The sequence below is a fragment of the Podarcis tiliguerta genome (assembly GCF_965153285.1).
Source record: "Podarcis tiliguerta genome assembly, chromosome: 9".
In the NCBI taxonomy this organism is placed as follows: Eukaryota; Metazoa; Chordata; class Lepidosauria; order Squamata; family Lacertidae; genus Podarcis; species Podarcis tiliguerta.
In genome coordinates, this window is record NC_139542.1 from 6,223,368 (window position 1) to 6,245,153 (window position 21,786).

At 47.3% G+C, this 21,786-nt stretch overlaps 1 protein-coding gene across 4 annotated transcripts in view; it reads left to right on the forward strand.

Annotated features, from left to right (window-relative positions):
* The first annotated feature begins 3,619 nt into the window (after window positions 1–3,619).
* Window positions 3,620–21,786, forward strand: part of SMOX (spermine oxidase) — a 48,391-nt gene continuing 30,224 nt past the window's right edge. The window contains exon 1 of one of the 4 annotated variants that reach the window (XM_083398468.1): window positions 3,620–3,853. The gene's annotated coding sequence lies outside the window, so the exon portion shown is untranslated. Of the gene's footprint in view, window positions 3,854–17,389; window positions 17,546–21,786 lie in introns of those variants that run through there. The other 3 variants (XM_083398466.1, XM_083398469.1, XM_083398467.1) reach the window with 3 other exon arrangements.

The following is a 21,786-nucleotide window of genomic DNA, read 5'->3' on the forward strand; positions in this document are numbered from 1 at the left end:
GCCAGTAAGAAACAAGAGGGTCTGCTTAAGGGAAGTACAAAAACTCTTTGAAAAAGACCTAAGTGGGCAAAAATCTCCCCAAAAGGAGCCCAGCAAGGACTGATCACGCCCTGTAGCCACAGAATGTTAACTGTCAGTTGGAAAAGAAAAAATAGAAAAGGCATGTATGCAATGGAATATCCTGGAGAAGGGCCTGCCTGCCTGGAACCCTGAACAAGAGAATAAGAGAATCATACAATTGTAGAGTTGGAAGGGACCACGAGGGTCATCTAGTCCAACCCCACCAGGCAGGAATCTTTTAGTCCAACATGTAGCTTGAACCCAAAACCCTGAGATAGAGTCTCATGCTATGCTGACTGAGCTAGCCCAGGTTCAACTCTTCTTAAAGGTAAAGGGACCCATGACGATTACGTCTGGTCGCGGACGACTCTGGAGTTGCGGCGCTCATCTTGCTTTACTGGTCGAGATAGCCGGCGTACAGCTTCCGGGTCATGTGGCCAGCATGACTAAGCCGCTTCTGGCGAGCCAGAGCAGCGCACGGAAACGCTGCTTACCTTCCCGCTGGAGCGGTACCTATTTATCTACTTGCACTGGTGTGCTTTCGAACTGCTAGGTTGGCAGGAGCAGGGACTGAACGGGAGCTCACGCAGGGATTCGAACCGCTGACCTTCTGATCGGCAAGCCCTAGGATTTGTGGTTTAACCCACAGTGCCACCCGCTGCAGATCCCGCTGTTAAACTTCTGTTTTTAAAAACAGACCTAGGGCAAACTCAGAACATGCTAAGAGGCACTTGTCCTTAGGTCCTTTCTTTGGTAGGAAACACACTTTGAATGAAGTGTGATGTAATAACTGGAGCGCACTGTGTTTGGATGCCGGAAACCCGAGATTCAACTTCCTCCTCGGCTCTGACGCTTGCTGAGTGAGTCACTCTTTCTCTGCCTAACTTCTTTCTCTGCCTAACAAAACGTTGTTCTGAGGTCCTTGAGAAACAAGCAACAGATGTAACAAACAAAGAACTGGTTCTGCCCAAGGGAATGGCACTTTGTGCATGCTCTGATGCTGTATCCTTGGGTCTTTTTCTTTCCTCTAGGAGGGAGAAACAAAATCCCACTTAGAGGATAGTCCGTGAGAAGGATGTGCTCTGAGCCACCAGGTCCTTAGGTCGTTTTCTGGAGAGGAGAAAAAACATTTATGGGAAAGGCATCTTTGCATGTGCCTGAGTCATACATAGGTGGGCAGACTTCAAACTTACTGGATATTTTTTGTTACTAGATCATTGAGATTCCCTAGCTGGATGCAGGCGGAAAACAGCGGTGGGGTATATTCTTAGAATTATAGGGCAGGGTGCCTCTGAACAGCGTCAGAGCTGAGTGCACAGTCTCGTCCTGCAAAAACCCACTCCTGGTTTTCACAACAAGCTTTCCACCTTCAGAGGAAGACTATTTTGCTGCTGCTTTTTCATTGGAATGGCTGATTTAGTCTGAAATTACCTGAGAGATCTATTAGCAGATCCTGATACACCTTCAGCAATTCCCATGCTTGATCTGAGGTACCTACTCAGCTCACCCAACATGGTAAAATCAGAGTTAATGATTTACCACGGTGTAAATGCACTGATCTTGGTCACTTTACTCTCTAGTTGCTCAAAGGAGAAGCAAGCAAGCAAGCTACAATCCCTGGCTTAGTCTTAGCATTCAGACAACCCACGACTAGCGAGCCAAGAACAAACATTGTCTACAGATCGTGGTGTTCTTGGGAGTAAATAAACTCCTGTTCGGATTTAACATGACTGTGGTTTATTTTCCCTGCACAAGCTTATTTGTAAGATTTCTCACCTGGTCCCAGGGTAGACTAACACAATATAGTATAGCTATGAAAACACATAGAATTGTTACGATCCTAAAAGAAGTAAAACCATTAGACATTGAAGCGAAGGGTATAAATTCAACGAAACAGGCAGGTCCCACAAAAATGAAACACCTTAACGTGTCAAAGGCCAAGGTAAAGAGGCAATTCTACAGCATATGCTGGAAGCTGTACAGTGAAAATGGTAGACACACCTCTGTAGGGAGGGAGTTCATAGAATCATAGTTGGAAGGGTACCCAGAGGTCATCTAGTCCAACCCCTGCAACGCAGGATTCTTAGCTAAAGAGAGATGACCACCCAACCTCTGCTTAAGAACCTCCAAAGAAGGAGAATCCACAACCTCCAAGGAAGGTGAGTTCCACACTTTGGGGGCTGCCACAGAGAAGGCCCTTCCCCACACTTCTGTGGGGAAACTGCTGAGAGTGCATGCTATGTGGATGATAAACCCTGCGGAGGTGGGTAGGGATGGAGAAGCAAACCAGGCAAGGCCGGTGCTTCTGCAGCAAGCCATTAATTGTGATTAAGAGTGGTAGACTCGTAATCTGGTGAACTGGGTTTGATTCCCCGCTCCTCCACATGTAGACACCTTGGGCTAGTCACACTTCTCTGAAGTCTCTCAGCCCCACTCAGCTCAGAGAGTGTTTGTTGTGGGGGAGGAAGGGAAAGGAGAATGTTAGCCGCTTTGAGACTCTTAGGGTTGGGATAAAGCGGGATATCAAATCCAAACTCTACTTCTTCTTCTTCATTTGGGACCCCAGTTCCAAACAGCCCGAGTCAGAATGGCCAATGGTCATGGAATGATGGAAACTGTGGTCCAAAGCCATAACAATAGAGGACCACAGGCTTCCTACCCAATTTAAGGGGGTGTGGGGTGGAACTATGGGTGTCCAAAAGTCCGGGAATTTCACACACACACACACACGGATTTGTAAATCTGTCTGTGCTTGGCTACCCAGAGCTGAAATACATGACCTTTCACGTGCCCTTTCAAGGGCATTTCTAGGGAATCCCGAACTTGGCAGAGAGAGAAGGCAGGTAGCAGAGCCACAACACACAACCATCCATCATGCGGCAATGGACCATGGATACTGCTTTCCCGGTGCTGGATCACACGCAGGTTCACATGTAGCCCAGAGGAAAAGATCCATGCACACGAAAACTTATGCCCAGATCAAACTTAGTTGGTCTCTAAGGACCAACTGGACAATTTTCTATATTTATTTATTTTTGGAAAAGAAAGAAAGAAAGAAAGAAAGCAAGCAAGCAAAGACCTGAAATATAGGACAAAACTGTATCCATGCAGGCCCTAGCATTTTACACTGAAATACGGGACAATCCTGTGTTGTAAAGGCCAGGTGGGTGCCATGTAGCTGCATGGCCCTGGCGCCAAAACACAGGGGTGCCCGGCCCCTCTTCGTGGGAGGTGGGGAGTTTTGTGGGTGCCCCCCCAAGGAGCTGGCACCTATGGGTGGCAACCGTAGGACTGGATTACCCTTGGGGTCCCTCCCCAGTCTTAAGGAAGGGCCCTGTGGCCGGCAAACCACCGCCAGAGGCGGGGGAACTCTGCACGCGCTCAGGGACCCCCGTGCGCGCGGATGCAGAAGAGGAGAAGGAGGGAGGCCGCTTGGCTGCGGCTCCGTCGGCTCCCTTTCTCCGCTTTTGCCGGCGCCACGGAGGCCCTTCGGAGCCAGGCCGGGCCCCGAAGCCGGGCCGGCGGCGGCGGCGGCGGGCCCGCCCGCGAGGAGGAGCCCGGCGGTGGGCGGTCCGTGGTCGGCGGCGGAGGCGGAGGAGGAGGCCGGGCCGCCGAGGAGCAGGCAGGCCGCCGGTCGTCGCCTCGCCGCCGCAGAGCCAGCAGCTGCCGTCGTCGCGGGGTCCGCAGGGCGACGCCGCCAGCACCGCCCGCAGCGAAGCCGAGAGCCCCGCTCGCCCCACCGACCCACCGCCTGCCCGGCCGCCCGCTTCTCCCCCGGCACCGCAAGAGAGAGGTAGAGGCGGACCCCGGGGTGCCCGGCACCCACAGCCGACTCCCCTCTCCTCCTGGAGCGCCCCTTCCTCCTTTCCTCCTTCCTTCGCCCCCTCCTCCAGGCAGCCCCTTTCTCTTCCCATTATTGGGGGGCAGAGGGGGAAGGGGCCCCCTACTCCCGCGAGGCAGGGGCGCCCCCACTCATTTCTCCGCAGGCTTGAGTCGCCCCCCAAAAAGAAACCCCCTCGAGGTACTCTCGAGGACCGTTCTGGGGCGTCCCCCAAATCTTGGGGTACCCCGGAGATAACCATTGTGAGTTGCCCACCCCAATCCTGGGGTGATCTTGAGGAGCATTCTGAGGACGACCACCCCTCAGTCTTGGGGTGCTATTGAGAACCGTTATGTGGGGGCTCCCCCAAATATTGGGGTGCCCACTGAGACCCTTTAGGAGGAGAGGACCCTTCCTGCCCACAGTTTTGGGGAAGGGGCTCGTTATCCTTTTATCTAGGGACACCCCCTAGATCTAGGTGTGAGTTTGCGTCGGGCAGTAAAGGCGCCCCCCTCCCCTCTGCTTTATCCTCAGCTTGGGTGGGTGAAGTTCTGTTTCTATTATTCCAGGGGTACCCCCTCCCCATTTCTAATACGATGGGGGATGTGTGGTGGCCTTATTCTCGCAAGAGGCAATAAAACTCCCCCCAATTTTCAGACTGGGGGTGGTGGGGGGAAAGAGTTCTCCAGTTATTTCTTTGGGGGGGGGGCGATGGGCTATGTAGCCCCTCTCCTCAATATCTCCTCAGTCATATCCGTGTGTGTGTGTGTGTGTGTGTATTTTACCTATTGTCATATGAGGTAGCAAAGCTCTCTTTCTCCCCCTTCCACTTTGATCACTTCTTAGGCTTTTCGCTTTGGGTGGGTGCGAGAAATGGGGATGTTCTTATTTATTTAAAAGGGGAGAGGGGTTGCTGTTGCACAGTTCCTCCCCCAGAATCTGCTTGGGAGCCTAGACTGCAGAGGGGTCCTGTTGGAGACTGCAGGTACCTATCCTCCCCTTTCTCTCCCACCCCTCCCCAATTTAATTTTTTTTTTTGGGGGGAGAATAGCATTCCCCTTATCATTTCAGGCATTGAAGCCCCTGCCCCCAGTATCTTCCATGCTCCCATTAGCTAGGGTGCTGTGCTTGGGGTGCTGCTGTTATTCTTTAAGACGATGAGCGAATCCTTTTGTAAATGATTCGTGAGCCTCACTGAAGTTCAAGGTTGTGTGTATGCTTTTTTGGGAGGGGGTGCATGGGGGCGGATGTTTGTTTTGTCCCTTACTGCAGACAAGTGCCACCCCATTTGTTTGACGGCTCGGATTGGGGACCAGAAACCTCCCTGCTTGCTTACACCCACAGAGGATCTCCTTCCTTTTCTTTTCACCTTAGTTCCTAATGACACATCTCTCTATTTTTCTCCCTCCCTCCCTCCCACCGCCCCACCTCCTGCCTTTTTTCAGGATCATTTCCTCTTTCTGTGTCTGCATGAGAGCATGTGAGATTCCAATAGCAAGAGCAACAACATACCCAGCCCTTTCCCAGAGAATAAAGACTTCTTTATCCTCGCGTTAATTGCCCTCTGATATTATTTCTCTCTCTTCCCCTTTCCAAATGTCACAAAAGATGAAATACGAGAGCAGTCAATTTCTGCAAGATAACATGTGTACGCTCATTTACAATCAGTTGCCCGGGGTTGCTTCTGCAAGGGATGCAGGCGCTCAAGATGATGGACACAAAAGCAGAAAGAGAGGGTTTGTGGTTTTTTTTTTTTTAATTCACATGCACCAAGCTCCTTCCCTGCCCCCACTAAATTTATATTAAAACCAGAACAAATGTGAGGTTCTGTGCTGCTCTTTAATAGGTAGATGGTATTTGTCAAAGCTGCAACGCTCTTAAGGGGTGTGTGTCTCTGTGTTTTCTCCTCTTCTGATTTCTCCTTTACACCCCGCTAATATTAGGTATCCCGTTTGCCTAAAATGTGAAGGAATCATTGAGCATAGTAGGAGAGATCGGTGGAGTGGTAGATTTCCCACCGTTGTGCTTTTCTTTGGGGTGTGTGTGTGTATGGATTTGAAGGAAGGAAAGAAGGCAGACATCTGCAAACAAAGCCTTGCTCCTCCCGCCCCCCAATAAGACTGCTAGAGGAGGGTTTCGTCACTGGCTTCAGCGGCATCAGCCTGGCATGCTTTGTGCTGAGATAATGTGCTAGCCGGGTGTATGTACAGCATTATGTGCTGATGGAAACGTTCCAGAGAATGCCTCATCTGCGAGACGGTTGTAGTTCAGCCAGCTCAAATTGCTGATGTATATGAAAACAGCAGACAAGAGGGGAAATAAGTCTGAGGCATACTCAAGATCTTCCATTAAATGTTTGATAACAAACTTAATCCGTCGGTCGCATCTAGTCCAGCGCTCTGTTTCCAGTAGCGGTCAGCCTGGAACCTCGGTGTGTGTCGTTTTCCTTTGTTATCCCTCAACACCCCCCAACATCCGGTATTCAGAGTGATGCTGTCTGCTGTGCCCTTTACCTGTCATTGCTAATAACCGTTGGAAGACAAATTCAAGCACGATGGACCTTTTTTGGGGGGAAGCCATGTAAGGTTCAGCCTGCATGTATGGGGAGGTGTATAGGTTCTGGCAGCTGCATAAGGTTTTTGGTTTTTTTAAGCATGATGTGACATCGTTGTTTTAGGGTTACTGTGCAAATAGCAACCATGGAAGTGGGTGGGTGGGGGGCACCCACAAAGCACCCACATTTTTCAGCTGTGCTTTGCTGAGAAAAGGTGTCTCCCTGTGTCGATCAAGCCCCAGCCTTGTTGCATGTGGGGATTTACATAGCACATTTCAAGTACACCTTTCAAAGCACTTGTACATAGGTAATCTCAGTATCTCAGTCATGCTAATGATGCTTTATTAATACAGATAAAAATAAGGGGTAAAATGGCCCAGATATATGGACTAGGCAGTTGAGCTGGGGTGTTGCACATTGGCTCTTATTTTATTTTTTACTGGCTACTTCCAACTTTCTCCTGGTATCCTCGTAACACTCTTTTGCAGTGCAAACCTATATATGTCTACTGGGAAGCAAGTCCTAGCAAGTGGGTCTAGGTTTGCAGCCTTATTCTCCCAGTAAGAACCTGAATTGCTGTGGATGACAAAGGAGCAGCTGGTTACCGTAATTTCACCTTACTTTTGATACCCCTGGATTTCCTAGAGTGAGTTAATAAACGTGGGTGTGTTTGGAGACCTTGTTGCGGATGATATCGTGATCGTACTAACATGTGCAGCCCAAGCGTAGTCACATTGAGTGATAAGTTCCACTGAGTTGGATGGGACTTTGCTCTCAAGCAAGCACACACAGGATTGCTGCCTCGGTCTCCTGAACACCATTGGTGTAAGGCAAAAATAACCGTGTGGGACCAGGGAAGGAGCTGTGATGGTGTTGGGGTGCTGTTTGGAGCTGAAAAGCACTCCTCTTCTCCCTCGTTTCTTCTCTGCTGTAAATCCCACATGCCATCTCGAAGCTGCTTTTCTTTCTTTTCATCTTTTGGAAGCAGCACCCCCTATTAATACATGCTTGCATGTCATGTGTGGTTCACCTCTTAGTATGCGCTCATTTGGAGAGGTGATATAATGCCTCTCTTGGCTTGCAGGTTCAATTCTTGGCATCAATGAAACCCAGACTGTGTGTCTGTGTGGGTGGTACTGACTGGGTAATAATAATAATAATAATAATAATAATAATAATAATAATAATTAATAATATGCCGCCCGTCTGACTGTGTTCCCCAGCCACTCTGGGAGGCTCCCAGCAAGGTATTAAGGTATAAGGGAGCTTCCTATTAATCTGCTCTTTTACTTTCTCATCTGCTACTAAGACCAAAGTTTAGGTCAGAAGGCTGTCCTCCTTTTCACCCTGTTAATCTCATGTTTGCATAGTGTCGCTTTGCTTGGTGTGAAGCACGTTAAATAATAACGTGTGGGGTTAAGTTAAGGACACAGTGGATCTATAGAATTTGGTAGGTTGTAAAAAAAGCTCGTGCTTCTTTTATATCTTGTTTTTGTATTGACGCTGATCATTCTTTGTGCTATGTATTGAGCTTTCTTTCGTTTTCAAACAGTGCCCTGGCCGGATAGGTGACAATCTGTAAATGATATTAAAAAATAATACTGTAATGCATTACTAATGGTTGGAGGTGGATCAGAACACTTGTTCCATTTTACAGACTGGGCTCAGAGCACAAGGGCTGCCGGCCCAATGACTGCACAGCTAATTTAGAATTACCACAGCTGATCTGTTGCGGCTGAAAGAATGCAGTCTTGTTTACAGCTGGTTAGATATTTAAAATATTACAGTATTTAAACATGTGTTGATTGGAGGTACTTGGTTAAACAGCACATTGGTGGATTATCCAAAACACAATGTCTGAATCAAAACAGCTGCACCAATCTGGCTGCAATTTTAAACACACTTGCTAGAGAGTAAGCCTTACTGAACTCTGGGGGAATATATTTCTGCATAAATGTGCTTAAGACCATGCTGCCAGTTGATGTTTTAGCTAAAAGTGGAAAATTGCAGGCGCTCGATGGCTGCTAAGTAATGTTTATGTTTAGGGATGTCAATATCTTTTGAACCCAGGTTTTAAATCAATTTTCTCACTTGGATATGGTGGTTTTTTTTTGGTGTCTTCTAAAAATAGAAAATGTGGTCTAACAAGCAAAAAAAAAAAAAAAAAAAAAAAGCCTTTGGTTTTCTGAGAGAGTGTAATCTAACTGAGCATCTAAACTCCTGTTCTCCTGCTCCTCTTGTTATACATTAACATTTCGAGAAAAGGTCAGCACATTTAAGTCAATTGATAGGTCAAATACTGTCAGTTGACCGGTCAGTTGGCCACCTGTTTAATGATCAGGGTCAGATATTGCCAGTATTCCACGAAGGCATGGATGTTCTGCTGTCGGATTGCCCTCGACATTTCATCATGGTCTTTTATTTTGCCAGCAAGGAGCCTTGTGAGAGCATCTTTCCCCCGAGTCAGGCAAACACCTAGCAGCAGTGGAAATCTTAATATGAGAGCAACCCACTTGGATTGGAATGAAGTCCCATCTAGTCCGTCGCTCTGTGTTTCCATTGTGTCTAGGCAGAAGCTGCCAGGAAGCCCAACGGCAGAACCCAAAGGCAATAGTCCTTGCCCCCTATTGCCACCCAGCAAAATCTGGGAGGCTCCATTTATCTGAATCTGTCCAATCTCCCTTTTAAAGGTCACCTGAGCCGTTATAGCCCTCGTCACATTTTGCGGCAACAAATTTGGTAAATTTATTATTGTGCTGTGTTCGGAAATATTCAACTTTGTTCTGAATTTATTGGCGGGCAGTACCATTGTGTGATTTGCGGAACTAGAGAGGGAGAAAAACTCACTGTCCACTTTCTCCATGCTATGCATCATTTTTGCACCCCCTTAGTCATTTCTTAAAAAAAAAATATACAGTGGTACCTCGCAAGACGAATGCCTCGCAAGACGAATGCCTCGCAAGACGAAAGAGTTTTTTGAGTTGCTTTGCAAGATGAATTTCCCTATGGGCTTGCTTTGCAAGACGAAAACGTCTTGCGCCTTTTTCTTAAAACCGTCAATGCATTCCTATGGGAAACTGTCAATGCATTTCCTATGGGAAACCGTGCTTCACAAGACAAAAAATTCACAAGACGAAAAAACTCGCAAAACGAATTAATTTCGTCTTGTGAGGCACCACTGTACCTCAAACACTTTAGCTTCCACTCTCTGATCATTTTTAGTTGCCCTCTTTCCACACCTTCTCCAGCTCTCTGATAATCTTTTTGAGATGGAGGGACCAGAACCACACGTTATATTATAAATGTGACTGCATTTATCAGTTTCACCACATTTTAAACTTGGTTCCATTGCAACACAGCCATAGTTAACTATTTTGCTTTTGCGATTAGCATGCACGATGACGGAAGTATTTAGTTATTGTTCTAATAAAATGAGTGCTTTAAAAATCCTTGCCTGTTCTTTAACTGATTCCGGAATACCCAGTACCAAATTATTTCTTGATGGGTTAAATGCCCAACCATATTTTGAGAGCATTTAGTGGGATGTATTATAACTTAAGATCAATTGAAAGAACCTAATGATTGATGTTATCTCATGTATATTTTGGCCTAAGGGGTTTGGCTTTTAAATTTACAATGCTACCCTATCCATGTCCACTTGCATGTAAGTCTTAGTGAGTTCAATGAGACGTACAGGTATGCTTGCATAGGATAGCAGCCTTAATTTAATTTATTTCATTGCATTTAACTTAGAGATGGAGAACCAGCCCCAGCAAGTATGGACAATATTTTGGGGGGGGGGGATGCATTTATTGTCCAACAGTCCCCCTTTCCAAGCTTAAGAAGAAAAGAGTCTGCCTCTTACATTAGGGTCTTAAGGTAAAGGTAAAGGTACACCTGCCCGTACGGGCCAGTCTTGCCAGACTCTAGGGTTGTGCGCCCATCTCACTCAAGAGGCCGGGGGCCAGCGCTGTCCGGAGACACTTCCGGGTCACGTGGCCAGCGTGACATCGCTGCTCTGGCGAGCCAGAGCCGCACACGTAAACGCCGTATACCTTCCCGCTAGTAAGCGGTCCCTATTTATCTACTTGCACCCGGGAGTGCCCTCGAACTGCTAGGTTGACAGGCGCTGGGGCCGAGCAACGGGAGCGCACCCCGCCGTGGGGATTCGAACCGCTGACCTTTCGATCGGCAAGCCCTAGGTGCTGAGGCTTTTACCCACAGCGCCACCCGCATCCCACATTAGGGTCTTAGATGCCATCTAATCTTGTAATATTTGCTGTGGCTCCTGGATTCTGTTTCCTTTAGGTACTTTTTAACTTCTAAGCCAGGGTTCTTAGCATTTCGAATCTATCTTTTCTACATGAACCACTTTTTCTACCCATTTAAATTCTTCTCCTCCTCTGAAAGGTGACCTTGTGACAGCTGTTACTGAGAGAGGGAGAGAGAGCGGCTTGTGCATATCTCACCAGTAATTTCCACGTCAGACGTGTGCTGTTACAAATCGAAGCGAATTTGAACGATGAAAAAAATACCTGGTGGTGCCCCACAGCCAAAGTGGTTCCTCTTCCATTTACTTCAAGGATTTGCTAGCCTCCTGGAAAAGCTAGTTGTGTTAAGACACAGCTTCAAAGGCATTCTGTTTAGGACAGGCAGGCATCAAGCGCAGTGGCTGAACACAGGGCTTTGTGTTTTGAGAAAATACGTCTCCTTGGGGCCCAGCTTTCTTCAAAGCCCTTGCGTAACCTCCACTCTTCTACAACCACAGCAAACTTCAACACACACCTTATTATGCTTGCTTCTCCCAACAGCCTCTTTTCTGTTCTCTTCTAACTTTATAGTCATACCTCAACAGTGTAAGCTTGTTGGGGCAGGGATCTTTTTTGGTGATGCTGTAAAGCACTGTCCCACTAAATCACGTTGTTCAAGGAACATTTATTTATGTAAGTGGGCAGTCATCACCACTTGCTATTGTAATCCAACCCCATATCATTGCGGCAGTTTTTGTCTAGTGTGACGCAGGGCCTGAAGTTACAGGCTGGTTCGTGCAGGTATCCACGAAGGTGAATATCTGAAGCCTCTGAGTGCCTGTAGCATCCACTGAGCGCCTTCTCCCAGCCCTCTGAGCAGCATTATTGCCTGGTCTGGCAGCAAAGAGAAATAAGGGTGCTGTGGAAGGCATACGAACCAGTTCCTCTCTGTTGTAAGAAGATTCCGGGTCCCAACAGAGGTTGGTTTATGCTGTTGTTGAGATTGCTGGAAAGGGGCACCCTGTGAGTGGCTGTAGCAGCTGTCAGAGCTGCTAGCTACTACAGTCAACCAGAGGCATCCAGATATGTGGAGTCTTGATCATGGGTTGCTGTGGAGACCATTTCTAGGTTATTCCGTTTCCATAAACTTACAGTTAAAGTGGGTGGACCTGGTACTTAGGTGTAGTCCTGTCTTTATATGATACTATATTAAAAGGTAAAGGCAAAGGACCCCGACAGTTAAGTCCAGTTGCAAACGACTCTGGGGTTGCGGCGATCATATTGTTTTACTGGCCGAGGGAGCTGACGTTTGTCTGCAGACAGTTTTTCTGGGTCATGTGGCCAGCATGACTAAGCCGCTTCTGGCGAACCAGAGCAGCGCACGGAAACGCCGTTTACCTTCCCGCCGGATTGGTACCTATTTATCTACTTGCACTTTGACGTGCTTTTGAACTGCTAGGTTGGCAGGAACTGGGACCGAGCAACGGGAGCTCACCCCGTCGCAGGGATTCGAACCGCCGACCTTCTGATTGGACAGCCTTAGTCTCAGTGGTTTAGACCACAGCGCCACCCGTATCCCTATGATATTATATTATAATTTATTAAATCTGAATACCCACCTGGATCTGTAGATCTCAGGGGGGTTCACAACATAAATAAAAACACAATAAAAACACCACCACCACAAATCATTAAATCCCCTTCCCACAAACACATTTAAAAGGGCATAGGATGTAAATCTGATCAACCGAAGGCCTGGTTAAAAAGGAATGTTTTTGCCTGGCGCCTAAAAGTGTATAATGAAGGCAGCAGGCGAACTTCCCTGGGGAGAGCATTCCACAGATGGGGAGCCACTGCAGAGAAGGCCCTGTTCTTGTGTTGCCACCCTCCGGACCTCTCGAGGAGGAGGCACATGAAGGAGGGCCTCAGAAGATGATCTCAGGGTCCGGGTAGGTTCATATGAAAAGAGGCAGCCCTTGAGGGATTGCGGTCCTGAGCCATTTAATTCAAAACCAGCACTTTGAATTGGGCCTGGAAACTAATTGGTAGCCAGTGCGATCGGACCAGGATTGGTGTAAGATGCTCAAACCGTCCTGCTCTGGCGAGCAACCTGGCCGCTGAATTCTGCACTAGCTGAAGAAGGGCCTCAAATGATCCTTGCAGGGTCCACATAGGCTCATATGGAGAGAGGTGGCACTGGAGAGCCAGTGTGGTGTAGTGGTTAAGAGCGGTAGTCTCGTAATCTGGGGAACCGGGTTCGCGTCTCCGCTCCTCCACATGCAGCTGCTGGGTGACGTTGGGCTAGTCACACTTCTCTGAAGTCTCTCAGCCCCACTCACTTCACAGAGTGTTTGTTGTGGGGGAGGAAGGGAAAGGAGAATGTGAGCCGCTTTGAGTCCCCTTAAAGGGAGTGAAAGGCGGGATATCAAATCCAAACTCTTCTTCTTCTTCTTCTTCTTCTTCTTGATTATGTTAGCAGGCTCCAAGGGGTGCTGTGGATTTAGTTGCCCCAAAATGACTGTGATCCCCTCCGTCCACAGACGGGACCTTAGCATCCCCTGCCTTTTGCTGTGTAAGCATAAAAGAGCAGGAAATGACCAAAGAACCACATTACTGTTGCAGGGGCATCAACGGCTAAGCGCTATGTTGCAACTCTTGCCAGAGTGTACAATTTTCAAACTGCTGATAAGCTCTCTGTGCATCGAAAGGGGAAGAAGCTTTAGTCAGCAGTCTCCTTGAAATGTTAGATATTCTAAAGGGGATTTTAAAAAAAGTTTAAGCATGTGATTTCCCTCCCCCCATCCTTATCACTCCCTTGATTAAAAAAACCCCCACAGTTCCCATTCCCAGGGGCTAAGGTGGTTGCCCTCTTTCAAATTCCTTTCAAATTTGGATAGTAGTTGAGCCACCCCTCCTTGTATTTTATTCAAATGAGGACCACCTGATCTAATTAGCTGCCTTATCAGCTGGGGGAAGCTAGCCAGGGATTTAGATTTGGAGCAATCTAAGGAGGAGGGTGGCACTGTGGGTAAAAGCCTCAGTGCCTAGGACTTGCCGATCGAAAGTCGGCAGTTCGAATCCCCGCGGCGGGGTGCGCTCCCGTTGTTCGGTCCCAGCGCCTGCCAACCTAGCAGTTCGAAAGCACCTCCGGGTGCAAGTAGATAAATAGGGACCGCTTACTAGCGGGAAGGTAAACGGCGTTTCCGTGTGCGGCTCTGGCTCGCCAGAGCAGCGATGTCATGCTGGCCACGTGACCCGGAAGTGTCTCCGGACAGCGCTGGCCCCCAGCCTCTTTGAGTGAGATGGGCGCACAACCCTAGAGTCTGTCAAGACTGGCCCGTATGGGCAGGGGTACCTTTACTTTACCTTTTAAGGAGGAGGGAGCCCACTGCATGAGCTCAAGGAGAACCCCAGCGGATGACAAGCAGCTGAGTGAGTTTGGCAGCAGGGCCAGGAGGCCGGGGCAATCTACCCTGCACCATTCGACCTAACAAATCCCACGCTCCCAAGTAAACGAAAGTTGATAAACTACAAAAAAAAGGTGCTTGGGGTGGGGCTTGCTTCAAGGAGGCTCGACAGCTGTGTGGCTTATGGCTGATGTCTTGCACAACAGGCCACACACCTTTCACCATTTTCTGCTTGCTTAAAATCGCCGTTCAGGGACGATGAGCATTTCCACAAGCTTACGGCCTCAAAAGGCTGCAGGCAAAACCCCGGAAAGTGCTCTGCTGCAGCTTGAAAGCTGCAATCCCAATTAACATTCTGCATCAAAGGCCCAAAACATGTCATTTAGGTTTGCTTTTTCAAAACGTCCCATAAAAAGAAGAGGAGCTGCTTGGACATGCTTTGGTCTTTACACGTGCGCGCGCGCGCGCACACACACACACACTTATACTTGATGTTTGTCGGCCTTGATCACGAAGGCTTGTGAGACTTCTGGAAGAGCTAAACTTGGTTTTTATCCTGTTCCTCACATCTCCCTATTTTGGGAGTGAAAACACTTTCTTGGAAGATGCGCCTGTTGAGTTACCTCATCTAATTCACATAGCGTGCTGGCAGCGTGCAGGTAATTAGGCTATTCAAGGAGGACAATCCTCATTTCAGCAGATAAAAGTGAAATATCGAGAATTATGGGGCAGTATTCTGGCGGGGAAGAAGGGTGCCTGGGAAGAAGGGTGCTCAGGCCTCTTCCCAGAGGAGAATGTTGTTGTTTAGTCATTCAGTCGTGTCCGACTCTCTGTGACTTCATGGACCAGAGCACGCCAGGCACTCCTGTCTTCCACTGCCTCCCGCAGTTTGGTCGAACTCATGCTGGTAGCTTCGAGAACACTGTCTAACCATCTCGTCCTCTGTCGTCCCTTCTCCTTGTGCCCTCCATCTTTCCCAACATCAGGGTCTTTTCCAGGGAGTCTTCTCTTCTCATGAGGTGGCCAAAGTATTGGAGCCTCAGCTTCACAATCTGTCCTTTCAGTGAGCACTCAGGGCTAATTTCCTTCAGAATGGAGAGGTTTGATCTTCTTGCAGTCCGTGGGACTCTCAAGAGTCTCCTCCAGCACCATAATTCAAAAGCGTCAATTCTTCAACGATCAGCCTTCTTTATGGTCCAGCTCTCACTTCCATACATCACTACTGGGAAAACCATAGCTTTTACTATACGGACCTTGTTGGAGTTGGTGTGGCTCTGGAGAACGCAGCCTTCGAGTCGGAGTTGGGTGTGAAGATCTGTAGTTTGGTCCCAGTGGTCGGTACACGTGCAGTTGCAGCCAGAATCGGCAGGTCCATCCAAACAGAAATGTATCACGGCTGACCTTTGGGCTTTTGAACGTGCAAAGCCCTTGCAGCTTTGAACTTGGCTGACCCAGCACCCTGTGAGTCAGGCTGCCATTTCTCTTCACGGTTTTCAGTGAAGCTAGGGGCAAGAGCTTGTGAACCCAAAGGCACCAGGCAAAAATCAGTGTCTTTCCTGCCTCCTCTATTCTTTTAAAAAACTGAGTAATTGTGGTTATAGCCTGAGGCCAACGGGAAGTTCGCCAGAACTCTATAGGCAAGATATGCTTATATATATATATATATATATATATATATATATATATATATATATTTGTTTTGCTGCTGCTACTGGAATAGCTCTTTCAAAATTGTGCAACCCAGGCGATCTCGTAGGATATTTGAAGGCGTTTTGGCTTTTCACTGACCCTAGGTGTACCATGCCTCCTTCAAGGGCCCAATTGCATAGCCGTCTTTATAAGATGTGGCATTATTTAGGGGGTCACCTTACCAGCAGAAAAGTGCATTGGAAAATGAAACATTGGTGATCGTAGCAATATGTAACAGAACCCAGAGACTGTCTAGAGTCAGCCGGAACAGCTAATCCGTGGCCCAGTGAGAGGAATGTGATAAATGTAATAAACAAAATCTCCTCTTACAAAAAAGGAAGTTTCAATACGACACACAGGAGTTTCTGGATAGGGAATGATGTTGATATTTGGGGGGCGGGTGGGGTGAGTGTGCTGATTTGGGGTTTTTTTGGATAGAAAATGTGCTGGTCTGAATCTGAAAGCCATAAAATGGAAGTGCCTTAGAAAGCATTGGGGCAAACCCAAGTGAGCTCTATGCACAGAGTGTTATGAGATGTTCTAGAAGGCCCAAGTGACTTTCATTTTCTTTTCTTCTGCCTGGTTGGGCAGAGCTTAGTCCTTTTAGCAGCTTAAAATGATTCGGGTGGAGATGTGTTGCCTTTGAAGCTCATGCCACATTAAAACTTGTTAGTTCCCAAGGTGCCGAAAGAGCAAAAAATAACATGTCTGTTATGGGGGGCTTTGTCAGAAGCCTTACCAAAATCAAGATAAACTACGTCCATAGCATCCCCCTGATCCACCACGATTGTAACTCTGTCCAAGCTTATTTAGGATCGTAATTTGTCCAGCTTCAGAAGGAGTTAGGAATGCTGGTTGTATATTGGTTTATGTTCTGTGCCTGCAGCTATGAGGTCAGATAGTTTTTAAACTAGTCATGGTTTGAACTAACTGCCTGACAGCCATAGGCAAATAGGAAATCCAAGCAGGTGAGTTAAGAGGCCTGGAATGCTCTTTTCGGAAGGAAAGTCTCTTTCTTTGCAACCAGCATCAAAATGCAAAGGTCAGGAGGGACAGAGTGGCTCCCCTCCTTTTAAATAGCCCGTTAGGAGGCTAAGAGAAGCCAAATGGGGAACATGGAAATGCAGGCGAATAGTAGGCTGCAAATTTGGTTGTCACTATTGGCAAGTAAACATTTGTCTGCTGAATGCAAAAAAAAGTGGTGCATTCTAAGGCTTGTAGAGATCTGATTGCACTAGAATCTAGAAATCATTGCTTTTTGTAGCGCTTCATAATTCCTTTCTAAGAACATTGAGCGTGAACAAAAGGAGAAGCTGAGAAGCTTTTTGGTTACTCTTAAGAGGGGAAAATAAAAGGCAGAGGAACAAAACAGAGCCCTGTTTGGCGTACAACAGTTGGTATTAAAATGCAAGTTCAAAAATGCCAAAAGGAAATAACCTAATTAACACATGGGATGTATCGCCAAGTAATGTGGTTGCAAGCCAAGAATTTAGCAGGGTTTTGATCAGATATGATTGCATAATCAGATAACATCCACTCCGGTGTATTTACAATGAGGAGCTGTTTCTGAGGGCATAAGAAGCGGCTGCGTCGGAAGACAAGCCAGGTTGTCTTCAAAGCAAGAGAGCATTTTCCCGGGGAACGGAAAACAGCAACTGCTTGGCTTTTGGCAGCGCAGCGAAGTTTGCCAAAACGTTTCCCATTAGAAGTGCAATGTGCAGGGTGATGCTGTTTCTCTCGCTTCTCTTCAGAACATCTTTGTAAGGTAAGGTAGGGCTATGCCTCTTAGGTAGATGGATACCTGTGGGCTGCTTCTTGGTCCGACTTTTCCTATGCATGCTTTTATTTAGGGCGTACATCGAAAAGGTGACTTGGAAGGAGAGTCAGAGTGGAACCTCTGAGCTACATATCCCTGCAGAACTTGGGATGCGGGGGAAAGTTGCAGGTTGGTGCATGACAGCCCTGCCCTGCCGCATATTGTGACTTTGGAATTTCTTGTAGCGTTGCAATTAATGGATGGGCCCTTGTCACTTTCTGCTGTACATTCTCTTGGAAGCGCCTTCGTTTTCTCACGCTTAGCTATACTTGTAGAAAAAGCCCGAGACTTTGCAAACAATGGGTTATACCCAGGTTTAGTCATATGAGTTGGCATGTTGAAATCCGTGGGACTGAGCATAGTCATCCCTGACTTAAATCCCCTTGATCTCGGTGGGTCTGCTGTAAGCATGGTTAAATCTGGTTTCAACTTGATTGCTGCAGTCTGGAGGAGTTCACCGAAAGCTTCAAACGGATGTGTAAGTACTTCTTTAGGGTTTTCTCTGCAGTGATTCACACACACAAAACCACAGCACTTTGTGTTTTAGAGACCTACTCAGGAACGTTAAGAGAACCTGGCTTGGTTCAGGGATTGTGACCGGTGAGTCTGGGAGCTTAAGAGTTGCATTGTAATAACACATCTAAGGGTTACCTGTGATTGTAGGAAATTTTGGTATGTGTGCATCCTTTTTTTTTTTTTGTAAGTTGTTCTGAGCAAAAAAGCAATTAACAACAACAACAATGCCAAGGCACTGTTACACACACTACTCTTCCGCAGAGAGTGTGACATTTTAGGGACACAGTGCTTAAGCTAGTTTAGTTTCTTCCGGAGGGAGAGATAATGGAATAATAGAATTGCAGAGTTGGGTCTGAGGACCATCTAGTCCAACTCCCTGCGATGCAGGAATATTTTGCCCAAGGTCAAATCCATGACCCTGAGATTATGCTCTGCTGACTGAGCTATCCCGACTGGAGCTCTAAGGTGCTTCCGTAATAGTTGCGTTTTTAACAACAAAAATACAAGCTGAGCATAGGTGGACGAGGTAGTTTAATCACTCCCTACAGCAGATTCACTGCTGCGCTTCAGAATCCCTACTGAGGCATTTCCCCCACAAGTCCTTTCCAGAACCCACCCCTCTCTACTTGCCTCGAGTCTCTAAACTGCAGTTTCTTTGTACATACCTACTAGGTTCTATTGTCTCCAGCTTGGAGTTGGGGAAAGGTGAGCCTTATTCAGAATATTCCATAAAGGTCTTTGTATTGAGAAATGGAGACCTCTTGTCCTGGCCCTTAACATTCATGTGTTAATGCTGTGATGAATCATCGCTCCAAGGCAAAATCCACAATGACCGCTGTTACGTCATGGTGATGGGATGTCATAACGTTGACCTTTCGATCTAGGCTTTTATTACTTGAGAATTGGTTCGGGGCAGTGCTAGGTGCTGTATAACTGCACCTGCCCTGCCCTGTTGTACCCAAGAGGGAGGAAACTGAATCAGTTGCTTGCCGAACCCTGCATTAATGTTTGTGCTACCCATAGTTCCTGTTGCAGCCCATCTCATGCACACTACGTGAACATGAGTTCCCTTGGAAGAGGGGTTGATAGTTAAACTGCTCTGGGAATTGTAGCTCTCTGAGCAGAACAGGGGTCTCCTAATAACCCTCAACAGATTCCAGTTCCCAGGATTCTTTGGGGGAACTCATGACTGTTTAATGTGGTATGATGCTGCTTTAAATGTATAGTGCAGATGGGGCCTGATTGCTGGTCCATCTGGCCCAGTATTGTCTACCTAGCCTTCCCCAACCTGGTGCATTGGACCACAACTCCCAATATTCCCAGCCAGCAGTGTTGCTCGCTGAGGCTTGCTGGGAGTTGTAGTGCAGAAAATCTGGAGGGGAACGGGTCTGGAAAGTTTGCTGGGTTGTGCCTGGCAGTGGCTTTCCAGGGTCTCCAGAGGTCTGCTACTATGGTCCTCTTGAACTGGAGAGGCCAGGGATTGAAATTGGGACCTTCTTCACATACGCCACATGTGCTCCACCACTGATCTGCTGCCCACCCACATCCAAACCACAATGCAGTGCTGCTCTTAACTCTTTCACAATCCCTGCTGCTCAATTTGGCCACCTGCAAAACATCCCAGCGGCACAGCTGAGTATCTGAGTCCACATGGGGCTTACACTTCTCCCTTCCTGCAAATCCTCTCCTTTCATAGCACAGAAAGCATCTGGATCTTAGTTCAAAGGTGGCTTTGAAGATTGGATTGGTGTAATGGTTTAATTTCGTTTGAGGCCGCACTTGTTTCCTCTTGATCTTTCAAGGCTGCCACGCAGCAGCTGAGAAGCCTGTTCATCTGCATGGTGTTTGGTGGCGTCTGTCTTTAAATTTGCCTTGGAACAGGTGATATAAAATTCCTGGATCTTTTCCTCTGTGCTACATGTGAACCTGGGTGTGATTCAGTGGTGGGAGAGCAGTATCCACAGTCCATTGCCAAATGATGGATGGTTGTGTGTTGTGGCTCGGCAGCAGAGAGCTCTACTCATATTTTTCTGCACACCATCTCTTTAAAAATGAAAAATCAGGGTAAGAGTGTCCTAGCACCTGAGTAGGGATGCAAACAGCTTGAAAAATAAAATGGAAAGGGAAGGAAAAAGTCACATGAAATGGTCAGGCATTTGCCTGTGCTGAGTTGGGGCGGCATTGCCCGCTGGAGCAATACACTGGGAGAGATCTCTGCTTCTAAAATAATCAGACTTAAAGTGATCATAAAATGGTGAACGATTGCTTATCGTAAGCTCCCAAGGAAGAACTTATCTGTGATTAACTTCTGGGATTTTCTGCTGCAAGGTGTCAGGATCGGCCACCAGCTTAGATGGCTTTGGGGAAAAGGTTGGGATAAATCATGGAGGATAAGTCGATTAGCAGTTGTCACTCATGTAAGTTCAGTGCTCAAGAGGCGGTAGACTGCTAAGTCAGTGGTTCTCAAACTTTTTTCCGCTGGGCTGCACTTTCAGAATAAAAAATTGCCTGTGCCACACTGATTTCTTAATTGATAAGAAATACACTGGAAAACACAACTAGGACTGTCCTCAGTATCATTTGATGCTCTTGCTCTCATTTTGAAAAAAAAACTTTCCATAGTTTGCAATTATATTTTTTATACTATGCTATACTATACTGAAATGTTTAAATGTTCTGTAGATTATCCTTGAATCCCCCACACTTGCTATCCTTTTCTGCCACACCAGTGTGGTGCACCATATCTGTTGAGAACCATTGCCCTAAGTGCTACACAGAATCACAGAATGCAGGAATCTCAACTAGATCAATGATAGATGGCCACCCAACCTCTGCTTAAAAACCTCCAAGGAATGGGAGCCCACAACCTTCCGAGGGAGTCTGTTCCACTGTTGAGCAGCTCTTACTGTCAGGAAGTTCTTCCTGATGTTGAGTCGGAATCTCCTTTCTTGTAACTTGAAGCCATTGGTTCGGGTCCTACCCTCCAGAGCAGGAGAAAACAAGCTTTGTTCCCTCTTCTATATGACAGCCCTTGAGATATTTGAAGATGGCTCTCATATCTCCTCTCAGTCTCATCTTTTCCAGGCTAAACATACTCAACTCCTTCAACCATTCCTCATAAGGCTTGGTTTCCAGCCCCTTGATCATCTTGGTTGCCCTCCACTGCACACATTCCAGCTTGTCAACTTCCTTCTTAAATGGTTGACAATGTTGGGAACCAGTAACAGGGCAGAGCTTCTAGGTGGCATCTACCCAGCTTCAGTTGCAAATACAAGTCTGGATTTGATGGAACTTTGCTGCAACCCAGCAGGACTCTTCTAACGTTCTTTGCACTCTTGGGATACGTGCCTGGGAGACTTTGGGCTCTGCACGCTCTCCTGAATAGCGATGGATGCGCTGACTGGCCTGGGAAAAGGAATGGCACATTCCCGGTAAATATTGTGATTAGAGCGCTGGGAAAACGTGATCTCCAGCAGTTCTGAAGAAAGTGTTCCATGCGACAGCTGTGTGTGCATTGGCACCTGCCGTTTCCTCTCGCTGGTTTCCAGACCCTGAGCATCTTGTGAACTCCACCCGCCTCGCTTCTTCCTCACACCCAGCTGATTTCACATTTGTCCCTGCCTTTTATTTTCAGCTGAGTCACAATGTTGAGCAGCAACGGTTCATTTTGAAAT